This window comes from Squalius cephalus (genome assembly GCF_949319135.1).
Source record: "Squalius cephalus genome assembly, chromosome: 6".
NCBI classification, from domain to species: domain Eukaryota; kingdom Metazoa; phylum Chordata; class Actinopteri; order Cypriniformes; family Leuciscidae; genus Squalius; species Squalius cephalus.
In genome coordinates, this window is record NC_137127.1 from 17,301,398 (window position 1) to 17,322,926 (window position 21,529).

General features: G+C 37.4%; 1 long non-coding RNA gene across 1 annotated transcript in view; it reads right to left on the minus strand.

The window, feature by feature from the left end:
• The window catches only part of LOC307159833, a 272,209-nt gene that overhangs the window by 130,191 nt on the left and 120,489 nt on the right, over window positions 1-21,529 (minus strand). The window lies entirely within an intron of this gene.

Consider the following 21,529-nt stretch of genomic DNA (forward strand, 5'->3'; position numbering starts at 1 on the left):
TTAATCTACATGACATATTACAATGTCTCCCCACCCTTAGCCAAAATAAAATGTTTGGAAAATGTTTATTAAGATTTTTTTTTTTTTTAACTGGGAACCATGGAACGCTTCAATCACACAATCAACGAACCTGTAGTGCACGAAACCATTTGATTGGTTGATTATAATTGCCGTATAGTTTGTCGCATTACGTCGTTCACTTGCAATGCAGAGAGGCCGAGCACGTGTGTGATTCGTGTATGGTGCTGGGAGATGAGGACTAAATTACATCACGTCTCTGAATGATTTCTGCACATCTTATTACGAGAGATAGGCTACGGGAAGGTGATGGGCAGAACTAACCCGCATATCTTAAGAAGCACGAGAGCTGTTTGATTGCGTTTCTAGGGTTCATTTTAGACAGTCATGGCCACGATTTCAGGGGCTTTTTTTAATTAGGCTTTGTTGTAAAATTAAAGTAGGAACTCAAGTGTTGTTGTTTTTTTTCCAGAGGTATTCCAAACCTCCCACCTAAAGAGCTTCACAGCCATGGTCATATAGCACTTACCCGTACTGCGCATCATAATCCTGTCTGAGCTGAGGTAAATCACGGCATAAACGAATCAATACGCACTAATTGTTTTTTATTGTACAATTAGTCCGCGGCTTTGCGGAAAACAGAAACCATTTCCCGCTAATGACTCATGCATCTGCGTATCCCTTCATCAGGGTGGCGCGAGGTGCAGATGATTCTATAGAGTGACGCCGGTGCGAGTGGGGGCTGCACGTCATTGGCTGCCGAGGAAGGTTAATTGACTTTGCGTTTAACATGCTAAATTATTCCAGTTTGCCTGCATGGCATTAGGGGCTGCAACACTCCCCCCATCCTCAGCCGAGGTCAACCCAGACCAGTCATTAATTAAACTTGTGACATTTAGCCAGATGAGTTTCCTCTGAGTGAGGATGATATTATTAATATTAACGGCCCTGTGTGAATAGAAGCTGTAACCGACCGTGTTTTTTATGGCATCAAAGAGATTGAATCTTTCTCGAGCAGCAGATTTTAAAATGAAAAAGCAGGCTGGGATATGGAGATCCTGGCTCGTGCATTGCTGGTGTCAAAGCTAAATGTGATGCGTCAGGCATTTTGCGCATAAAGCTTGTTCTTTGGAAGATGACTTTAAGAGTCTCTCTCTCTCTCTCTCTCTCTCTCTCTCTCTCTCTCTCTCTCTCTCTCTCTCTCTCTCTCTTTTAAAGAGAGTTTCCGAATGCTATGCATGCTTATAACTGTCTCGTGCGCTTTTAAATGGTATAGCTAATGCAGAAAAGTGTTTGCGTGGTTAATGGAGAATCATTTCTGTAATTGCCTGAACCTAACAGATTAAAGATGCAATAGCGTCATTGGTTTTGCATGTCGACATATTAACACGGAGATCATTTGTAAAAAATTGCATTAAATGCCAAGCCCACCCCTGTTTCGAAACAAAGTGAATTGTGGTACCTCCAGAGAGACCCTTCCCCCATCTCATTGGTTTTAATACTGGGCAGCGCAGGGCCGTTATGAGCATTTCAGCTCCTCTTGTGTTCTGATAGATGGGCCCTGCTGATACATGATCTATGATGTATGCGGAGAAAGGCCAGCTCATCTTTATTCATGAGCTCGGAGCTGTGATTTCCTCTTAAAGAGACAGAGCTCCACATTCAACGCACCTTTCTCTGCTTGCTGCCAACATGTAACTGATGTTGTGATTTGAAAATATCACCAAGGCTCTTTAAGAATAAAGATGATAATGTATTTTCATCTGAATGTTTCTTGTTAAACAGATATTGTTTGCTTCAGATTTCATGAATGTTTTTCACAGAAGATTAGCCTGTAGCAGCATTATCATTATTTTCAGTTGAGTCATTAAGAGATTCACAGACTGTGTGTCATGTTGTCCCTCTCCAGTGAAGCAGGTCGAGGCAGCTATAATGATCTCCCAGAATCTGAGAAAGTACCGGCTAGTTCTCGCTTCCTACTCATTAAAACCAATACAGTGTTCCTTGAGACAATTCGCTTCCTTAGCATGGGAGCACTGAGAGATTGGTGCAGCAAATTCTTCTGTGGATACATGCCATCTTCTATCTGTATTTCATTTAAGAACCCCATTAGATGCAAAACCACAGGACGTCACCTGTTATCTTTCTATTTCTGGAAATAGGCTATATTGTTTCTGTTTTCTCACACGCGCCATTAAAGTATGCTTCCCGCAGTAGACATTTAGAGGGGAACCTGCTAGCTATCTGTCTCTGAAATGACTTTTTAATGGCCGACTAGATTTGCTCATCTATCACAGGTCTGCACCGCTCTTGATTCTCCGATAAACTCAAATAGATTCGGTTACTAATGTTCACGCAGCCGCCATCGCACTGTTCCATATGCAGCTCTTTATACGGCGTGGCAGAGAAATTCATCTGAGTGGGTTTTTATCTTACTGAATCGTTCACTCACAAAGTCAGGTTGCAAAAGTAACTATAAATATGTAAAAACAGGGCAAGCTTATAAAGGAAATGTTGCTGTAGCAGTTTTTATCCAGAAATATGTGCTGGTGACATTCTGTCAAAGCCTCAGCAACATTTGAATATTGTCATATATACAGTCGTGCTCAGAATTAATCATACCCCTGGTAAATGTGATAAAAAATGGCTGTAAAAAATAAATCTGCTTCGTTTATCCTTTTGATCTTTCATTCAAAAAATTGGCAAAATCTAACCTTTCATTTAAGTAAAAGAATTGAAAGTGGGGGGGAAATCACATTATAAAATAAATGTTTTTCTCCAAAACACGTTGGCCACAATTATTCATACCCTTTTATTAAATACCTTTTTGCAATCTCCTTTTGCCAAGATAACAGCTCTGAGTTTTCTCCTATAATGCCTGATGAGTTTGGAGAATAACTGACCAGAGATCAGAAACCATTCCTCCATAGAGAATCTCTCCAGATCCTTCAGATTCCCAGATCCATGTTGATGCTTCTTCTCTTCAGTTCACTCCACTCATCAGGTCAGGGAACTGGGACGGTCATGGCAGAAGCTTCATTTTGTGCTCTTTTGTGTTGATTTTGATGTTTGTTTTGGATTGTTGTCCTGATGGAAGATCCAACCGTGGCCCATTATAAGATTTCTAGCAGAAGGCGTCAGGTTTTGATTTTTTATCTGTTGATATTTAATAGAATCATGTATCTGAATAAGAAGTCCAGGACCTCCATCAGAAAAATAGGCCCACAACATTAAAGATCCAATGGTAAATTAAATTGTACACATGGGGTACTTTTTATCCTTGTGTGCACCAAACCCATCTAGCGTGTTTGCTGCCAAAAAGCTCTTTTTTTAGTCTCATCTGACCACAGAACCCTGTGCCGTTTGAAGTTCCAGTCATGTCTGACCACTGAATATGCTGGAGTTTGTTCTTGGATGAGTGAGGAGCATTTTTCTTGAAAACCTCCCAAACAACATGTGGGGATGTAGGGGTTGTTTGATTTTTTTTTTAAAGTCTTTCTGACCCCCCAATACTCAACTAATCTCTGCAATTCTCCATCTATGATTATTGAAGAGTCTTTGGCCACTCAAACTTTCCTCCTCACCGTCCATTAAGACAATATAGACACATGTCCTCTTCCTGGCAGATTCGTAACATCTTTATAACTTCATTATATCTTCTTAATTATTGCCCTGATGGTCAAAATGGGTATTTTCAATTCTTTAGCTATTTTCTTACAGCCACTTTCTATTTTGTGAAGCTCAACAATCTTTTGCTGCACATCAGAACTATATTCTTTGGTTTTACTCATTGTGATGGATGATTAAAGAAATTTGGCCTTTGTGATTCCTCACATTTATACTCCTGTGAAACAAGAAGTCATAGCTGGACAATTTCATGTTCCTAGTCACTCTGGTGTGCTAAAAAAAGGTAAATATTAGTGGGAATATACTTCAGAGATATTTTATTCATAAACAATTCTAGGGGTATGAATAATTGTGGCCAACGTGTTTTGGAGAAAAACATTTATTTCATAATTTTTCCTTTTTTCCACCACTACTAACTACACTAACAATACTTTTATGTTATGTTGTTGGCTGATGCTGAAAATCAATGTCTGCTGTCATCACATGGAAAAGAGCAGTTTGGATATTCAGGAAAAATGAAATTTTCTTATGATATTGACATTTTTAAGCTTCCAATGAAATGTGTGAGGTCAGTAAGACTTTTATTCAGCATTGATGCATTGAATTGATCAACAAATTAGGTGATAGTAAATAAATTTATTCTAGTTTACATAAATGCTGTTCTTTTTTGAACATGTGACACCAAAGGCTGCTGAAAATTCAGCTTTGCCAACACAGGAATAAATTGCATTTTAAAATATATTGAAATAGAAAAAAATATTTTTATTTATAATAATATTACCATTTTTAAATTATACTTTTGAATGCTATAGGTAAACATTGCCAAATTGGGTATATTAAGATGTAACCTATTCTAGTTATAATTCAGTACTGATCTTTAATGATAATCAATACTTAAAATATACGTCATGTTTTGAATATATAAAACAAATTTCAAGGTGTGGTGTCTAGAATGTTTTTTTTTTTTAAATGTACTGCAACATATCCTAACTGCAATCAAAATGCAGCATTGTTGTAAAACTATTTTATACATACTAAGATGTTTACAAGTATTGATGTTGTTCTGTAATGTTGTTCGTAATACCGTGAATCGCAGAATGCCGCAATCCAAACATTTGCTGACTAAGGCACCCTTTTTCCCCCTTTGTGGTTTGCGCTGTCAGTTTGACACGGTCACTGTATAATATTTTGGGTGAGCATCTGTTTCTACAGGGCAGGAACTGAGCCATCATGTTACTGGAAAGGGGGCGTAAGAGGGGGGGCTTTTTAAAAATCAAGCCTGTGAAATGAGATGCTAATCAGAGGCAGCAGGAGCATGAATGGGCTACGCGTGGCTGCCGTGAATATCTCACACTGATATGATAAATTATGCTAAATCTTTGACCCTTTGACCTTGGGGAGTCTGGTGTATAAAGGTTTGTTATATGATTTTGAGACCCTACACCCTGCGTAGAGTGAGTGGTTTAAGACTGGCAGAGCAGTTGTTAGGTTAGGGCGAGTTACCGAAGGATTTAGAAAGTGGCACAGGTGGGCATGCTACAGGAAAACGTGGGCAGGATGGCGCACCGAGGTTGGAGATGTATTGCAATGGAGGAGGGGTCTATCCAAGTGAAGTCATTAGCATAAGAAAAGTATGCAGTGTAGTGGTTGCGCTGAGCTGCGCGCACTTGATAACGGCAAGAAGCGTGCCAGACAAACACACACTTAATCGTACATGACATCTCACCAGGTGGTGGCCAACACCACATGTCTTTCCCTCTTTCTATCTTCCCCCCTTTCTTTTCGTTTCTTGAAAGAGAATAAATCCTTGAAGCACCGTTTGTCCCTCAGCAATGCTTTGTGACTCGGTTCATACAAAAGCTTTGGATTAGGGCTTATTCTGGGCTCTGGTTTCTGTCTTATTGTTTTCCACATCATGGAAACGCACCGGCTAGCCTGTGCCATTTGCCATTTGCCACAGCAGAGCTAATATGAGAATATTTTAAAACAATTTTATATTAGAACCCCCTGCATACACACTCTGTCACTTCTTCATTATATATGATGGATAGCCCAATTTAAAAAGCTGCTGAGGGAGTCTAATTTAGGCATGAGATTTTTAACGAGATTAAACATTTCACATTCATAGCGGGTAATCGATGCAGACATTTCTATCATACGTAGACCTTGCTGCTCCAGTGTTTACATACAGATTTAAATATATCCGTCAGAAAGTAATTACATTAAAGTCACATACGTTGGAGAGTGGCCATTCTTGGGTCTGGAGGTCGGATGCTGTTTTTTAACTTTATTTACCAAGAAAATATGTAAGGAAAATGATGTTACAATGAGCATGAGAGGTGAATGTGAGTAATATGTTAAGTACAATTTAAATTATTATTCATTTCCTTTTACTTTCCCTTTCCCATCTTGTCTTGTTCTTCCAATTTCTTCCCTCCAACTGTGTTTGTCATTATATTTCTGTAATGGAAAATTTCTAATTTTCCTAATCTCTCCTCTACTCCGCATGCAGTCTTCTCCTTTCTTTTATGGAAAATATTGCAGTGGTCCTCTGGTGGCCTGTTGGCTCGGGCATGATTTATTTGAGTTATGTGTGGATGTCCAGTGTAGAATAGCCCATTGTGCGGAACACAAAGAGAAAGGCCAGTCTCTGCAGCCAGGCAGATGGCACATCCTGGAATCAGAGACAATAGTCTTCACCCTGAGTTCTATTAAAGAATGCAAAGAGCTGCATACTAATCATGCATATATTAAACTGGTGGCCAGTGGTGGACTTTACATACTATGAAGCATATGGATTGTTTTATGTCTCAATATCTTAAAATCTCAAGTTTATCCTCCCAGAGAGAATTTAATGCCACAATGCTGTGATATCTTAGTAGATTATACGATTAAGACAACATATAATAAATGTATATTAAATACCATATTAGAATAATGGAATGCATCATCAAAATAACACCCAAAACATATATTTTTTAAGTGCAGTGTACTTTAAAAAAAAAAAAAAAACATTTAACATTAAATAACTGATTAAGAAATGGTCTGCATTTTTGAAACAACACCCTCATTTCTCGTTTCTCTTTCCCTCTCCCCTCTCTCTGCAGGTGCACGAGCAATTTAATGAGATGCAAATGAGATATGCATACAGCCAATCTCATGTGCCATGATTAAGCACAGGATATTAACCATTCTCTCTCGCTCTCTCTCAGTCTCTTTTCATCTAGTAAATCCCATCCTTGGCTCTGTCACTCCATGGCAGGACTGCTGCAGCAGAAATATCTAGAAGAAATAAAAAAGCACTGAAAATTCAATGCATTTGTCCTGCGTCTTGGTATGTGACGCATTGAGTAGAAAGATCCTTTCAGATTTCTCGGTAGTTTCTTGCGTTTTGGTGCTGAGGCTGGTAAGGAAGCATATCCTCCATTTTCTAGCCCCCCCCCCCCCCCCCCCCTCCCCTCCACCGTTGCCTTATTCCCTCTTCCTTTGACTCGCCCCCTTTGTGTTACTGTGTGTGTGTGTTTGTGTGTGTGTGCGCGCAGTTTTTTTTGGCATAATCCATTTACATAATAAAGATGAGGTAAAATTAAGATCCCCACAGGAGTAAAGAAGAGAATCCCAGCGATACAAACCTCATTAATACAGCACGATTAGCATATCCGGACATAATTGTCCACAATCGGTACAAAGAAAGATGTAAATGCAAAAAAAAAACCAAAAAAAAAAAACCAGGAACCGCAAATTAATCGTCCCATTTCGCGAGGTTGTTAACGGCTAATTTGAACTTGTTTATCGAAGGTTACTCTGAAAACAATGCCCGTTTCGGAACAAATCCTCCGTTGCTTAACGAGAGCGATGTCAATAAAAAAATTCTATGCACAAACGTCTGTAAATCTGTTCCTTAAGAAAGCACGAGAAAGAAGAGGAGGAGAGAAAATCTGCATTATTTATACTCCTCTACAATGTCCTGTGAGAGACCGAATTCTCTCACTCACTCTCTGAGTGGCATTATTTTCTCTCTGACTCGACAGGAGGCTTCGAGGATCCTCAGAACAGGTATTCAAGCACAAACCTGTCCTTGTACTTGGAAAGCTCTGCAAACGGAAAGATTTCAAAAGTTGTGCATCCATCTGGTAAACTTCACCACGCTAATACCCGTCATTTATCCTTTTGGTGTTCCCGACGTACTAATGAACTCTTGCTTCTACTGAATGTATATTTGTGCAAGCCACTGCGGAGTACGTTCTGGATTTTTGCAGTAGATAAAAAAAAAGTCATATACCATAACAATAGTTGCGATTTGATTGATTTGTTGAGTCACTGTTTAAGTTAAGGCCTGTGGTTTACTTTAGCTCCTCCCTGTTTGCTTGTATCCTCAGTTGTTTCTTCTGTCCTGTCCACCAACTTTACCATTTCTGATATCCAACATTTTTGGATGGCAAACTCTTTCTTTACTCTTCCTTTCTTTCCATTTATCCTTTTACAAACCCTGTTGAATGTTAAGAAATGTTGGCATTACTGCTGGCCGTCGACATTCCTTCAGTCTGGTTTGCCCATCACTTTTGTTCACACAAGTGTTCCTGCCACATTCCTCCTCACCAAATCTGTCACACTAATTAACCCAACAAACTCTGCAAGTGTTAATTAAGCTGTCGGATCACTGTGTTTTTCAATCTTGTTTTGTGTTTCGTCCCTAGGGCTCTTTGTCTTTGCCAAGTGGCACGCGTCGGGGGCTGGTTACTGCAGGAACATGCTGGCACTCTGCCATTCCCAAGCCACCGCCAGCTTCCCAGCGGCATGCGGCGGCGTAGAGATCCTGGCACGCTGCCGAAGGTTTGTGCGTGCCAACGAGAAAAACAAGACAAGTCGCATATCTCCATTAATACAAAGCAGATGCCGCCATACCCGCGTCGAGTGGCATCGACATCGGGGCATGTGCTGCTGACTCTCTGGGGGATATGCCTACTTGGAGCCTGGCACAGTAGTCACGAAGGAGATGGCGAAACGCAGCAGGATGGCATAGCCTGCGGGAATCGCAATGACGAGGTTGTGGCGAAGAGTTTTGCGCTTTTCTGAAACAATAAGAGGATAAAAGGTTTGTTAGGAGACACCACATCAGTTTATCGCAATGCATTGAATGAGGCATTGCATACTCACACAGTCGCCATGCTGTCGAGCTGGCGGATGGATCTTCAAAGAGCTCCAACTTTTGAATCCAATGCTCGGGAACATCTCGTTTGCAGAATTGGCAGCAGGATGATGCCTCTCTTTTCTCTTGTTATCTGTCTCTCCTCCTCTCTCCTCTGTAATGCCACCCTGCCTACACGCCCTCTTTGGCACCGGCGCTGAGTGGATGGCACCGTGCCAACCTCGCAAAACCACCGTGTTCATTCGCCACTTTGCGTCATGCTCTTCCCCCCACACACCCTCCCTCTCTAACTCTTCAACCCTTTTTCTCTTTCCATCCCTCATTCTGTCGCTCTACTTGGGATCCATGTGCTCTCTTTGATGACTTAGAAGTAGGAATGATTTCTGATGTGTCATGCTCTGTGTTTACTTCAGCATTCACGTCTGTACAGCGCGCCACAGTAACTTTCTATAGCGTTTTCTTGTCGCTGCTCTTCAGCTCTGATGTGCCTTTTATTTCTTGCCATTCAAAGATCACAAGTGCGCTTTTATGTCCCTTATGATACTCCACTTCCAGAGACACGCAAGCCTGTCCGCTGGGCCCCAACAAGTTGTTCTCCCTTCTGTTCTGTTTTCTGTTCTTTCATTCGGAGAATCTAAGCATGAAGCGTTTCGCAACAGGAGGTCACCGCGATGCAAATCAAGTGGATTAGCATATCATTTAGTGGAATGAATATGCAAATGCTCTTTGAAATTTGTGAGTTTTCAGCTTTCAACAACTCAAAAGTCTCTTATGTGTGCACTGATACCTCTTTTCTTTTACATTCTCTAATCTCTTCTCACTCGCTCCCTTTTCTCATTTAATCTTCATTTTTCTGTCTCTAAAGGGTTTGTATAGGGGAAATTCCATGCTGTTAAGATTACCAAGGGATATTGAGAGTATTTCAGGGTAAAATAGTCCACCTTGTGAGCATGTCTGCCCAGCTGGGCATCAACTCCCAGATACACAGTGGCACAGACACTGCTAGAGGAAACACTCATGGTTGTGTTTTCCTCTTGGCTACAGAATGTCTTTATATTTAAATACTAGGAAAGGGCCTCAAATTGCAGCAACAATGCAACAAACCAATCTTTGGATGCAATATGTGCTTAGATGTGCATGTTGTTCTCTCTCATGTTTCTCTTTATTGTAAATATTAATTATAATTATCAATTTTATCATTTTTGGGATTGTTTAACCCGTAACAAAATATTGTCCTTAACATATTTTTGTTTTTACAGTACTGTACATTGTTTTGTTTTTTTTGTTTTTTAATAATGGAAGATAAATAGCAGTAGATCTTGGTTATTTATCACTTTGATCCAAATTGGTTTGTCTTAAACATTGCTTTTACTATCATAATAGACACTCAAATGAAAAATATATTTTGACACTGTTAGAAAAATGAGGGTCATCCAAAATCTTGAACATGAATGAATAGATGAGAATATTAAACACAATTTTAAATTCTAGGCATGATTTATTATGCCAATTTAATTGCATCAAATTGATGATTTATACCCAATGATTCAAGACGCAATGTCTTTTAAAATGGCTAATGAGGTCATTACATTGCATGTTCATTTCTAAAATATTTTGTCTAATTTGATAATACGCTATGCAGTATTCACAGTCCCGGTTAACGCATTTGATCAGATTTCCCCCCACAATCAGCACAGAAAATGGGGGGTATACAAAAGCTGTGATGAGATTAACAGGGTACTTACTGTGTTTACTGCTCCCTACATATTCAGCAGGGGATATTTGTTCAATGCGTGTGACAAACTTCATTCAATTGAAAGGCACTGCAATGTGCAGATTGGGAGTTTTCAGGTAAGCTCATGATAAATGTGTGTGTGTGTGTGTGTGTGTGTGTGTGTAAATATATATACAGTATATACCAATATACTTTGGTACAGTTAGTACACCTTTTTTGTTTTTGAAAGAAGTCTCTTATTCTCATTAAGCCTGCATTTATTTGTTTAAAAAAATACAGAAAAAAACTGTAATATTGTGAAATATTATTTAAAATAATTGTTTTCTATTTGAATATGCTTTAAAATATAATTTATTTCTGTGACGCAAAGCTGAATTTTCATCAGCCATTACACAATCTTCAGTGTCACATGATCCTTCAGAAATCCTTCTAATATGATGATTTATTATCAATGTTGGAAACAGTTAATATATATTTAGCTATAACCTGTGATGCTGTTTTCAGGATTCTTTTATGAATAAAAAGTTTAGAACATCATTTATTTTAAATAGAAATTGGACTATACACTATACTGTTCAAAAGTTTTGGGTCAATAATTGTTTTTTCTTTCTTTTTTGAATTTTTTAAAATATTTTATTCAGAAATAATGTGTTAAATTGATAAAAAGTGATAATAAAGATTTATATTGTTAGAAAAGATTTCAATTTTAAATAATAATGCTGTTCCTTTTTACTTTTTATTCATCAATGAATCCTGAAAAGTATCACAGGTTCGAAAAAAATATAAATATTAAGCAGCACAACTGTTTCCAACATTGCTAAAAAAAATGGAATGATTTCTGAAGGATCATGTGACACTGAAAACTGGAGTAACGATGCTAAAAAATCAGCTTTGCATTACAGAAATTATATTTTAAAGTATATTAAAATAGAAACTTTTAAATTGTAATAATATTTCACAATATTACTGTTTTTTTCTGTATTTTTGATCAAATAAATGCAGCCTTGATGAGCATAAGAGACTCTTCTTTCAAAAACATAAAAAATAGTTATGTGTGTGTGTGTGTGTGTGTGTGTGTGTGTGTGTGTGTGTGTGTGTGCGTGTAATTTTGTAATGTTTAACATGAAAAAAAAAAAACCTCTTCTTTGTGTTTATTTTAGCAACTTCCCGTCAGTGTACACTTGTTCTTTAAGTCATTTGCAGTGCCCTTCCGACTGAGCGGATGCACTTCCTGCGATTTAAAAACTGGCTTAAGATGACCGGATATGAGATGCTTTGGCAGGGCATTGTCGGGGGAATGGAACATATCCAAATTCAATGTTCTGTAAGTATATTCATAATGCCTCACGCATATCATCCTTGGTGGATAGACAAATACTAAGTTGCTCTGAAAAATACGTGAGGTGTGTTTTAAATATGGCTACCATACTAATGCAAATTACATCGCACAGAAAGATCATACACACATACACACTCGCTCTATGCACATACATTTATGTGAGTAACCGTAATGGGAGACTGCTTGGCCACCTTAGAATATAAATCACATTTCCCATCAGCCTCTGCTCTGACCTCTGACCTTCACTTTGATATGGTTCAAGAAAGTGTGTGCGTGTGTGTGTGTGTGTGTGTGTGTGAGAGAGAGAGAGTATCACTTGGTCGATAGCTACAGGATCTCTGCTCTTCTACACTACATTATTCTCACATCTGTCCATTAGCAGGGCCACAGAGAGTAAATCTCCTCACCTACACACACACACAAGAGACAGGGAGGTGTGATATTACTGTAAGATCACCATGGAATAAAACTTACCATGCATGTCACGGGGCTGTCAGGTAGCGTTGCCATGGAGATCACCAGCAGGTGTCTATATTATGAGGTGGTACCATCATGTTTGTCAGGCTCTAGCATGTATGCGTGTTGACATGCTCACTCACTCATGCACAAATAAGCACGTGAGCTTGCAGTGCTTTCTATTTTCAGACACAAGCTCAGACTGTTTTCCACACAAAACTCTCACTTTTATTCATTGCTTCATATTCCGTCAGAACAAATGTATAATTTCGGATCTGCCTCGCATTTTATTTCATTCTCTGTCCATTTGCAGTGGGAATACTTCAGGGCACTTTTGTTTATTGGAGCTAATGGCTGAATATTAGGAGCTTCCCTCTTTCAAAATGTATTCCGCTCCGAGCTATATAGTGTGTGAAGTCGACCTAAACTCAAATGAATATCATTAAATCGGTCTTAGCTCTGTGAAACAACAACAACAACACAAAAATTCTCTGAGAAAAAATGAAATGGCATTGTTTATTCATCAGCCATTATCTAGATCATACTGATGTTTGCTGGCGGAACCGAGAGGAAACGTGCAATATTAACAGATGATCCAAAGAACCACAATATCATAAATATACCTGGTCTTAAAGTAATAGAATAGAATAGAATAGAATAGAATAGAATAGAATAGAATAGAATAGACCAATAAACACTACAGAAATATGCAACTGTATACGCAAATGCCTAATAAATCAGAATTTATTACTCATTAGATTATGTTTGCTGGTGGAACCAAGAGGAAACATACAATATTAAAAGATAAAGTAAATTATATGCAGTTGTATACAAATGCCTAATAAGTGCAGAATTTATATGTTTAAATGAATTTATAAAACAAAACAAATGAATGCACATTTCTGGAAAGTCGTCCTGCAGTGTGACATGATGCGTTTTAAACAATTTTAGGCAGCGTTTTGCAAATTCTTTTTTAATTATAATGCACGCAGTGTTTATGTCCTCGTGTTAATTGAGAACCTACGTGAAATATTTGTAATTGTAAAAATTAATTTGTCACACCGCAGGATTATTTAAATTGAGCTAGTGAAGGCAGGGAGGCGATTAAAAATGGAGGGGAACATTTTAAGAAATAGGGAACAGCACCAAAAATACATGTTATCTTATACATTATTTGAACTTTAAATCTTGAAAGATAAATAAATAATGAACTAAACAAACAGTACTTTTAGTATATATAGTCATATTATTGTTATGTGTCAAATACATTTTGCATTGGAGTACAAGCCAGCATGCAGGAGAGAACATAATTTTCTTTTCGCCAATATTAAATGTTGATTACATTTACTTTCTAATTTTTTCATATTTTATTTTATAATGTCATTTTTATATTTCAATCTGACAAATGTCTTTATCTAATGCAACTTGCAGTGTACTCAATCTTTGCCTGAGAATCAAATCCACTGCCTTGGATTTCTTACATGTCGAGGTAAATGGAACCCAAATGATATGCTTTTGAATTTGACCTTAAAACAGAGATCTTAAACATAACACATGACTCCAGACATTCATGATTCCAAATCTCTGTATTCCTTAATATTTAGTTTAGTCCTGTATTAAGCTGCAAGTATAAGGTGTGTCTGCAGATGTAGCCTATAGGACCATGCAGTAACAATAGCTACATACAACAGCACTGCAAGTGTGTATGTAATCCATGTTTAATCCTGATCTTTTTTGTGACCTTCTCAAAAATTTCTAATCATGAATGATTTGTGTCACACATTATTCTTCTTCTTGCAGGCATAAGAGACAGAAATAAATGAAAGATATTATACTTGTACCACAAGGAAACCCCCAAAATAAACTTAAGAGGGTCTGCGCTCACACACTTCATCTGAAAAACACAGGCAGAAATACGAAAAATTATAGTGTCCCTGGAGGGCAAATTACATGGAGTTTGAGCGTGTGTGTCTGTGAGATGCTGCAAAATGAAATTCCGCCTATAGGGAGTCAGACACGCGCTCCAAGTGAATAGAGGAGAACAAAGGATTATTCTCTCCCCTGATTCCTCTTGTTCTGCCTACTGTTGTTACTCTGTTCATTTATTTATTTGCTATTTTTTTCTTTGTCCATTTGTCCTTTAACAGCGCCTCTCGAAAAACACAGAAAATTGGCGACATAAACACAAACACATACAGCTATGATGACAAAAAGTCACAAATAATGTCTGACATTTTCTATCTTCTCTGTCTCTGCAGGCTGTGATTCAAATGCTGCACTCACTGTCAAACAGTGACCTCCAGAGGACGTTTATAAAACTGCAGCCTGCTGCAAACTCATTATTTGAGGCATCCATAGGCATTAAACTAATGCACTGTGACTGTGAGGATAAGTATGCAGAATATTTTTTTTATTATTATTAATCCTAGAACACAAACTCTAGATGATTTTCCATCCCTACCATAGAGATGCTATACGGCGCCACATCATCAGCTCCATTATAAGCCAAAGATTAATGATTACAAACTTGATTGAAAAATGTTGCTACAATGTTATAAAAACTCAATATATCAAATTCAAATGAGCCTTATCATTAAATTATCACGCATTTTTAGGATTATAAAAGCAGATGTCTATATAATAACATGCTACTTAATATAAATAATTCAACATTTTGAAACAAAACACTATATTAATAACAAAAGAAATTATACATTTGAATTAAAATAATATTATCATTTTGCAGTCGATTTAAGCAGTTTATATATATACTGTATATATATATATATATATATATATACACATATATATTCTGTGTATAAGTGTGTGTATATATATATATATATATATATATATATATAATATATAATCAGTGTATAAGTATATATATATATATATATATATAGAGAGAGAGAGAGAGAGAGAGAGAGTATATATTAGGCCTATATATTAAAGCTTGTGTAGACTGCAAAATAATAGCTAATAATAATATTAATAGAATTTGTATGTAGACTGCAAATGTTATTTTTATTATTATTTAGCAGTTAACGCAAGCTTTTGGATGCAAAATTCTCTGTTTTCCTTTCCCCCCCAGTTCTATCACTTTTAAAGCCTCATCTAATATGACTATTTCTCTCTCTTTCTCTGTCACCTTCTCTCTCTTTTCCCCTTCTCGCGTCCTTCCTGAAAGGCAGCAGTAATGTGATTTCAGTAATGTAATTTGTCTGCGTGTGTGTCAGTGTGCGGACAGTGAGGAGGAACCTGATCCAGGCTGGATGATTTATGATGTTCGTTCCATCGTTTTTCTAAAACACGTTTCTCTTCATTTATTTTTAATCTTCAGAGCGATTAGTTCTCCCTGTCACCTGCTATACAGCGTCTGAGCGGAGCGTTAATGAGAGAGCGAGAAAAAGAGGCTTAAGAGAGACAGATGCACAGACACACACTTGCAGCACATGAAAACATGCAGAATAGAACCTATAGAAAATAAAGAGCGCACAGTGCATTAGATTTTGGGTTGAGATCTTCAGCACTGGAGGAATATGTCAGCTCATACACACCACTGTGAATGAGCAGTCACTGCAATCAGAGGTCAGACTCAAAAGCAGCCAATTGAAATCACTCCCCGCATTTCCATGGCAACACGCTCCATATGACTCCACTTGATATAGCTTTATTCCCTTTACTCATCTTTTTATTTCCTTTAATTCCTTGCTCTCTCTGTTTTTCCAGCATAATATATTTATTGTAGAACCTATTTAGCCTATAGCAACCACATTAGGCTACAATGTTTTAAATGCTGTCAATCGATTTAAAACTAAATTGTTCTGTAGTTAATCGCGATTAATCGCACCTTAGTTTTTAATATATTTTTATATTGCAATCTTTCTATATTGTAATACATTGAATCTCCAAATAATGTAGAAACAACAAAGACAGTATAATTTAAATATTTGTTTAATGGCATCTTTTTAGTAGCCTATATGATACCAGTCTTTACTAAATGGATTTTTTTTTCCCCAATTTTAGCCATATAATAACTTTTAATGTAAAAGTTAATTAAAAAAAAAAATTCTGCATAAACCCATTGTAATAAATGTCACAAATGTATTTTATGCTTAAATTATTCATTGAATATAGATGAATCATCATTAAAGCTAAACAGAAGTTATTCAGTAAAGAGCAGTGAGAGATTTTCTCTTTGTCTTTGATTTACGTTAATGACAGACAGCAACGGGTTTATTAGGCTGCTGTCACTTTAAAGGAGAACTCCGGTCAATTTTAACATTGAGCTCATTTTTTTGTACATTTGGAGTGCTGTCAATACAGAGAACAACGACAAAAATCGGTGTTGCCTACACCGTGTTATCCTCTTTTTAAAATTTGCACCCTGTTGACTTCAGTGGGGCAAGTTTTAAACCTGCTTTTAGCCTCTTAACATCCTTGATGTGTCATTACAAGTGCACAGGTCATGTGAGTGATTCCTTCGGAGTGAACGCGGGTGAATCTGACTGCAGTAGATGTGAAAGATATGAATAAAAATTATATTTATTTAGCCAGCGCTCATACCTGTATTTACATCCTGTTTTCGGTCAAAGTCCATAGTAATCGATTGTCGAGTTCACGCGCATGATCATAGGTACTAAACCAATGCGCGTGAACTCGACAATCGATTACTATGGACTTTGACCGAAAACAGGAAATAAATACAGGTATGTGCGCTGGCTAAATAAACATAATTTTTATTCATATCTTTCACATCTACTGCAGTCAGATTGACCCGCGTTCACTCCGAAGGAATCACTCACATGACCTGTGCACTTGTAATGACACATCAAGGATGTTAAGAGGCTAAAAGCAAGTTTAAAACTTGCCCCACTGAAGTCAACAGGGTGCAAATTTTAAAAAGAGGATAACACGGTGTAGGCAACACCGATTTTTGTCGTTGTTCTCTGTATTGACAGCACTCCAAATGTACAAAAAAATGAGCTCAATGTTAAAATTGACCGGAGTTCTCCTTTAAGACCTGAGTCACATGACTCAGATCTGAAACACGTTCTATTTTCTCACAACTCTTTACAGTTAACATTCATTTAACACCTTTTTTTTAAAAAAAAACAAACAAAAAAACAAGACAAAACGGGAATTTTGGCATAATTTTGTGTGTTTTTGTACGCTCAAGCGCGAAAGAGTTCTTTCGCAGTTTTCTGAGTTCTTTTTTTGTTTCTTATCACTCTTGAATGGTTTAATAGAACTTGAATGAATGATAGCGTAATAATAGCTATATTGCAGCCAAAGTATGACAGAAAAAACAGATGCTGCTTTAAATATTTTTAATGCGTTAACCTGAAGAAAAAGTAATCAAAAAATTAACCCGTTAATTTTGACAGCCCTATGTAAAACCCAACACTTGAACAACTGCATAGCAACGCCCTGGAAGCCACATACAAAGCCTTGTTTCATGGTAATGAGTTTCGTTTGAGCAATGACCACTCACATTTCCTTTAGAAAATGTAAAAGTCTAGTTTATTTGTGTTTTATGTTACATTCAGATTTTTTTCCTGCCCCAATGAACTGGTTAACTGCTATTCTGGTCACTCTCACTCTGTTTCTCTGTAATCGAGCCTTCAGTCAGCAGCCGCCGAGCTTTAAATAAAGACCTGATCAGATCATACGATGAGGTCAGTGGGACAGAGGGGGAGGGAGGTGGGGGCTCCGCTCTATTGATCTGCTGTCTGTTAGACTTGTTCTACCGTCTAAACATTATTGATTACACTGTCCTCAAACACAAGCTCCCTGCTCAATTTTCATTTTAAAGCTATTTGTTCCTCTTTAGAAAGGCTTTAGTCCACTTGTAAGTCAATACACATGAAAGAAAAAGATAGTAACACATTGTTTTACATCATGTGCTGTGTATGTGTCTCTCTCTCTCGCTCTCTCTCTGTGTGTGTGTTGGCCTAGTGTCTGAGCTTCAAAGAGAGTGAATGGATTTTTGAAAGGGATGGTTCAGAGTAATTTCAACCGAGGGTCCTTTGCACCATGACCTCGAGTCAAACACCCCCCAGAAGCTTTTTTTCCCTTGGCCGAACATTATTAAAGTTAGAGCTTATTTAGAGATATCAGTTGAATTGCTTAGTGCAGGCGCTAATGTATCCAAGTTTGTATCTCGTAAATTACCCCACTAATAATGCCAGAATGGTACCAAACTTCTACAGTTTGGCTCGAGGTCATGGTGCCAAGGACCCTCGGTTGAAATTACTCTGAACCATCCCTTTAAAGGTGCACTTAAGTAAATGAGAAATTTCATTTTTATGAACTAATTAGTAATAACTGAATTAGTGAAAAAAATATCTGTAATATCTTTATTTGTATAATTTTACAAATTTAGGAGATACCAAAATTATTTGATATTTACCACCATTACGTATTCACCAGGTATCTATATGAAATATTTCTTATTGTTAACTTTAATCTTGTATTCGCCACTGCGGTAGGCCTACTAGCATTTTAGATGGTATTATTACAGTCGATGACATCAGACCATCATAAAATGTCATAAAAATTCATAATTTGTTTTAAGAGAGATATTAATATGCTGTATTTATCCACGATTACAGAAAATGTTTTTGAAATGTTTGTTAAATACCTGTCTGTTTCTCTCCAAGTACACCTGGCTGCAGCCTGCAGATCGGGGTGGGGGTGCACATGGTTAGTGGCACAGTAATGACGTCGACGCCACGGTAAACAGGAAATGTGGTTGAAAACAATGCTCATGACTTAGGCCTCATTATACTTCTGCGTCGGACCTACGCCGGAGCCTATACGCCGTAGGCAACGTGTTGGTTTTAATGTATACTTCTGTGTCGTTGTCCGCGTTGACGCGCACCTAGGGAGCATGTGAAACCCCGAGGGAGGGGTTCTGGCAGACCAATCACCGCGCTTGTGTCCGCGTAGAATTGACGCGTTGTTACATTTTTGGAGAGGTGCACGTCAGGGTACGCCGTAGGGTACGCGCGCTACACACAGCCTACGACGTAGCTACGGCGGCAGTTCGACGCAGAAGTATAAAACAGGCTTTATGGTGCGTTCAAGTCCTCCTGGGAAGTTCGTACGTACGAGGTGGGAAGTCGTGCTTATAACGGCATGTGCGTTCAAGTCACTTTCGTCGGAGCAAGATGGCGGAGTACTTTCTCTTAATTAATTACACAAAAATACAGTAAGATTCTTAAAATCTTGTTCTAGAAAATGAAGAACAAAGAAATGTGCATCAGGTGTACTTTGTAATATGTTTTTAATTAATTTATGAAGCCACTGCCAGCTCATCGTTATATGTTGCATTGTTATATTATAATAGCCTACTATCATACTCTGTGTTGGTGATTAGCTAACTGCTCTGTAAATAGAAAAGCCTGACAATATCACTGCTAAATACCTTTACGTATTGTGTATTCCGCCATGTTAATCACTGACACGCCCCCAACTCGTACAGATCGGGGCTTAAAGAAAATCCCGAGCTCCCCACTGGTATTTACGACATTGTGGTGGCGTTCATGTGCGTTCAACTCGTAAATACGATCTATACGAGATGACTTGAACGCACCATAATGGTAGTATGAAACAAAAACTTTGAATCCGTTAATGACTTACATCTGGTAATAATATATAGTATTATAAATATTGTTATTTTTTGAAAACCGTTTCATTATGTACATTTCCAAGCAATAATCCAGTTACTTCTTTTGACTTGTCACATTGCAATGTCAACGAACTTAGTTTCAAGTTATTTTTATTCATTTTAATATTATTTCAGTATGCTTTACAGTTGCAAGTATTAATTATTAACATTTAAATAAAAGTTGAATATTTTCAGCAAGTCTCAAGATGTTATTAAAATGATTAAATTATGGATTTACTTGATAATGAAAAGGGTTATGGTTAATACCAGCATTGTTTGTATATGAATAACATGCCAAGACTATTATTTCATTGTTATTTATTTAGGTATCAAACGGTTTCACAATTTCCTCAATCTCCTTTCCCCAGTTCACGTCACCTGTAGTCAAAAACACACAAAACAGAACCCTTTCATATGCACATCTAAGATCATGTTAGCCATGATACTGATGAGGCCTTATGCCGCACACATTTAAACTTTAACACACTTGTTTGCCTTTTGTGCCTAAAAGGATAGCAGAGAATACAAGTCAAAATATACATGGTAGGAGAAGTAAAAATGTCTTATTAAATGTCTTGTACATTCTTTTCAGTATGCCTTATTTGCCTTTTTCTTGCCCGTCTTTCTTCATCAGACCTGTAATGAAAAGTAGTACAGGAAAGGTATGTGAAATGCACAGGGTTTGAACACATTTCTACCAATAAATTTAAATTACTTTTCCATGACTTTTAGGCAAATTTTCATGACCTAACGTTGCATGAAACGTCTGTGTATAGTATAATGTAATACTAATGTAAAAATGTAAAAAAAGAATAAAAATGTCATGTTCAAATGTCAAAAATCACAGTATATCTTAACTAATTAAATGACAAGCTATGTGGTTAAATACAAAATAAACACTGACAAACCAGTAAGCCGGTTAGATAAAATACTGTGTCTGACCCTATCAACGGATTGACATACATCAATGGGAGGCAACAATGATCAGTAAATACAAGTGTCCAGTAACACTGGCACTGTCACCTTGAAAACTAACTCAGAGACAAACTTTTGGAATACCAAATTTAGTAACTAAGAAGATTTTATAACAGCTTTACACACACACACACTGCAAACATAATACACACACCCAGAGCAACGGGCAGCCCGTGTGGTGCTCAACGCAGCAAAAAGGAAATCTAACGGAATACAGTAAGATGGATCGAATGAATTGTGAGTTGTTTAACCAATATTATCACTTAAACATATTCTATTCTATAAATATTTTGAAACAAATTTCCATGATTCTAACAAAACTTTATAGGATTATTTAGTTTTCCATAACTTTTACAGGCCTGGAAATTGCTATTTTAACATTCCATGATTCCATGTCACAATATATACACCGAAAGATAATTGCAGTTTATATATCAAAAAGTATCTAAAAATTATGCAGACATAAGTTATCCCAGGTAAACACTACAGATTCAGAATGACTTACACAAACCATCCAATGTCCTGGTATCCATGTTGGGAAGATAAACCAGTCGA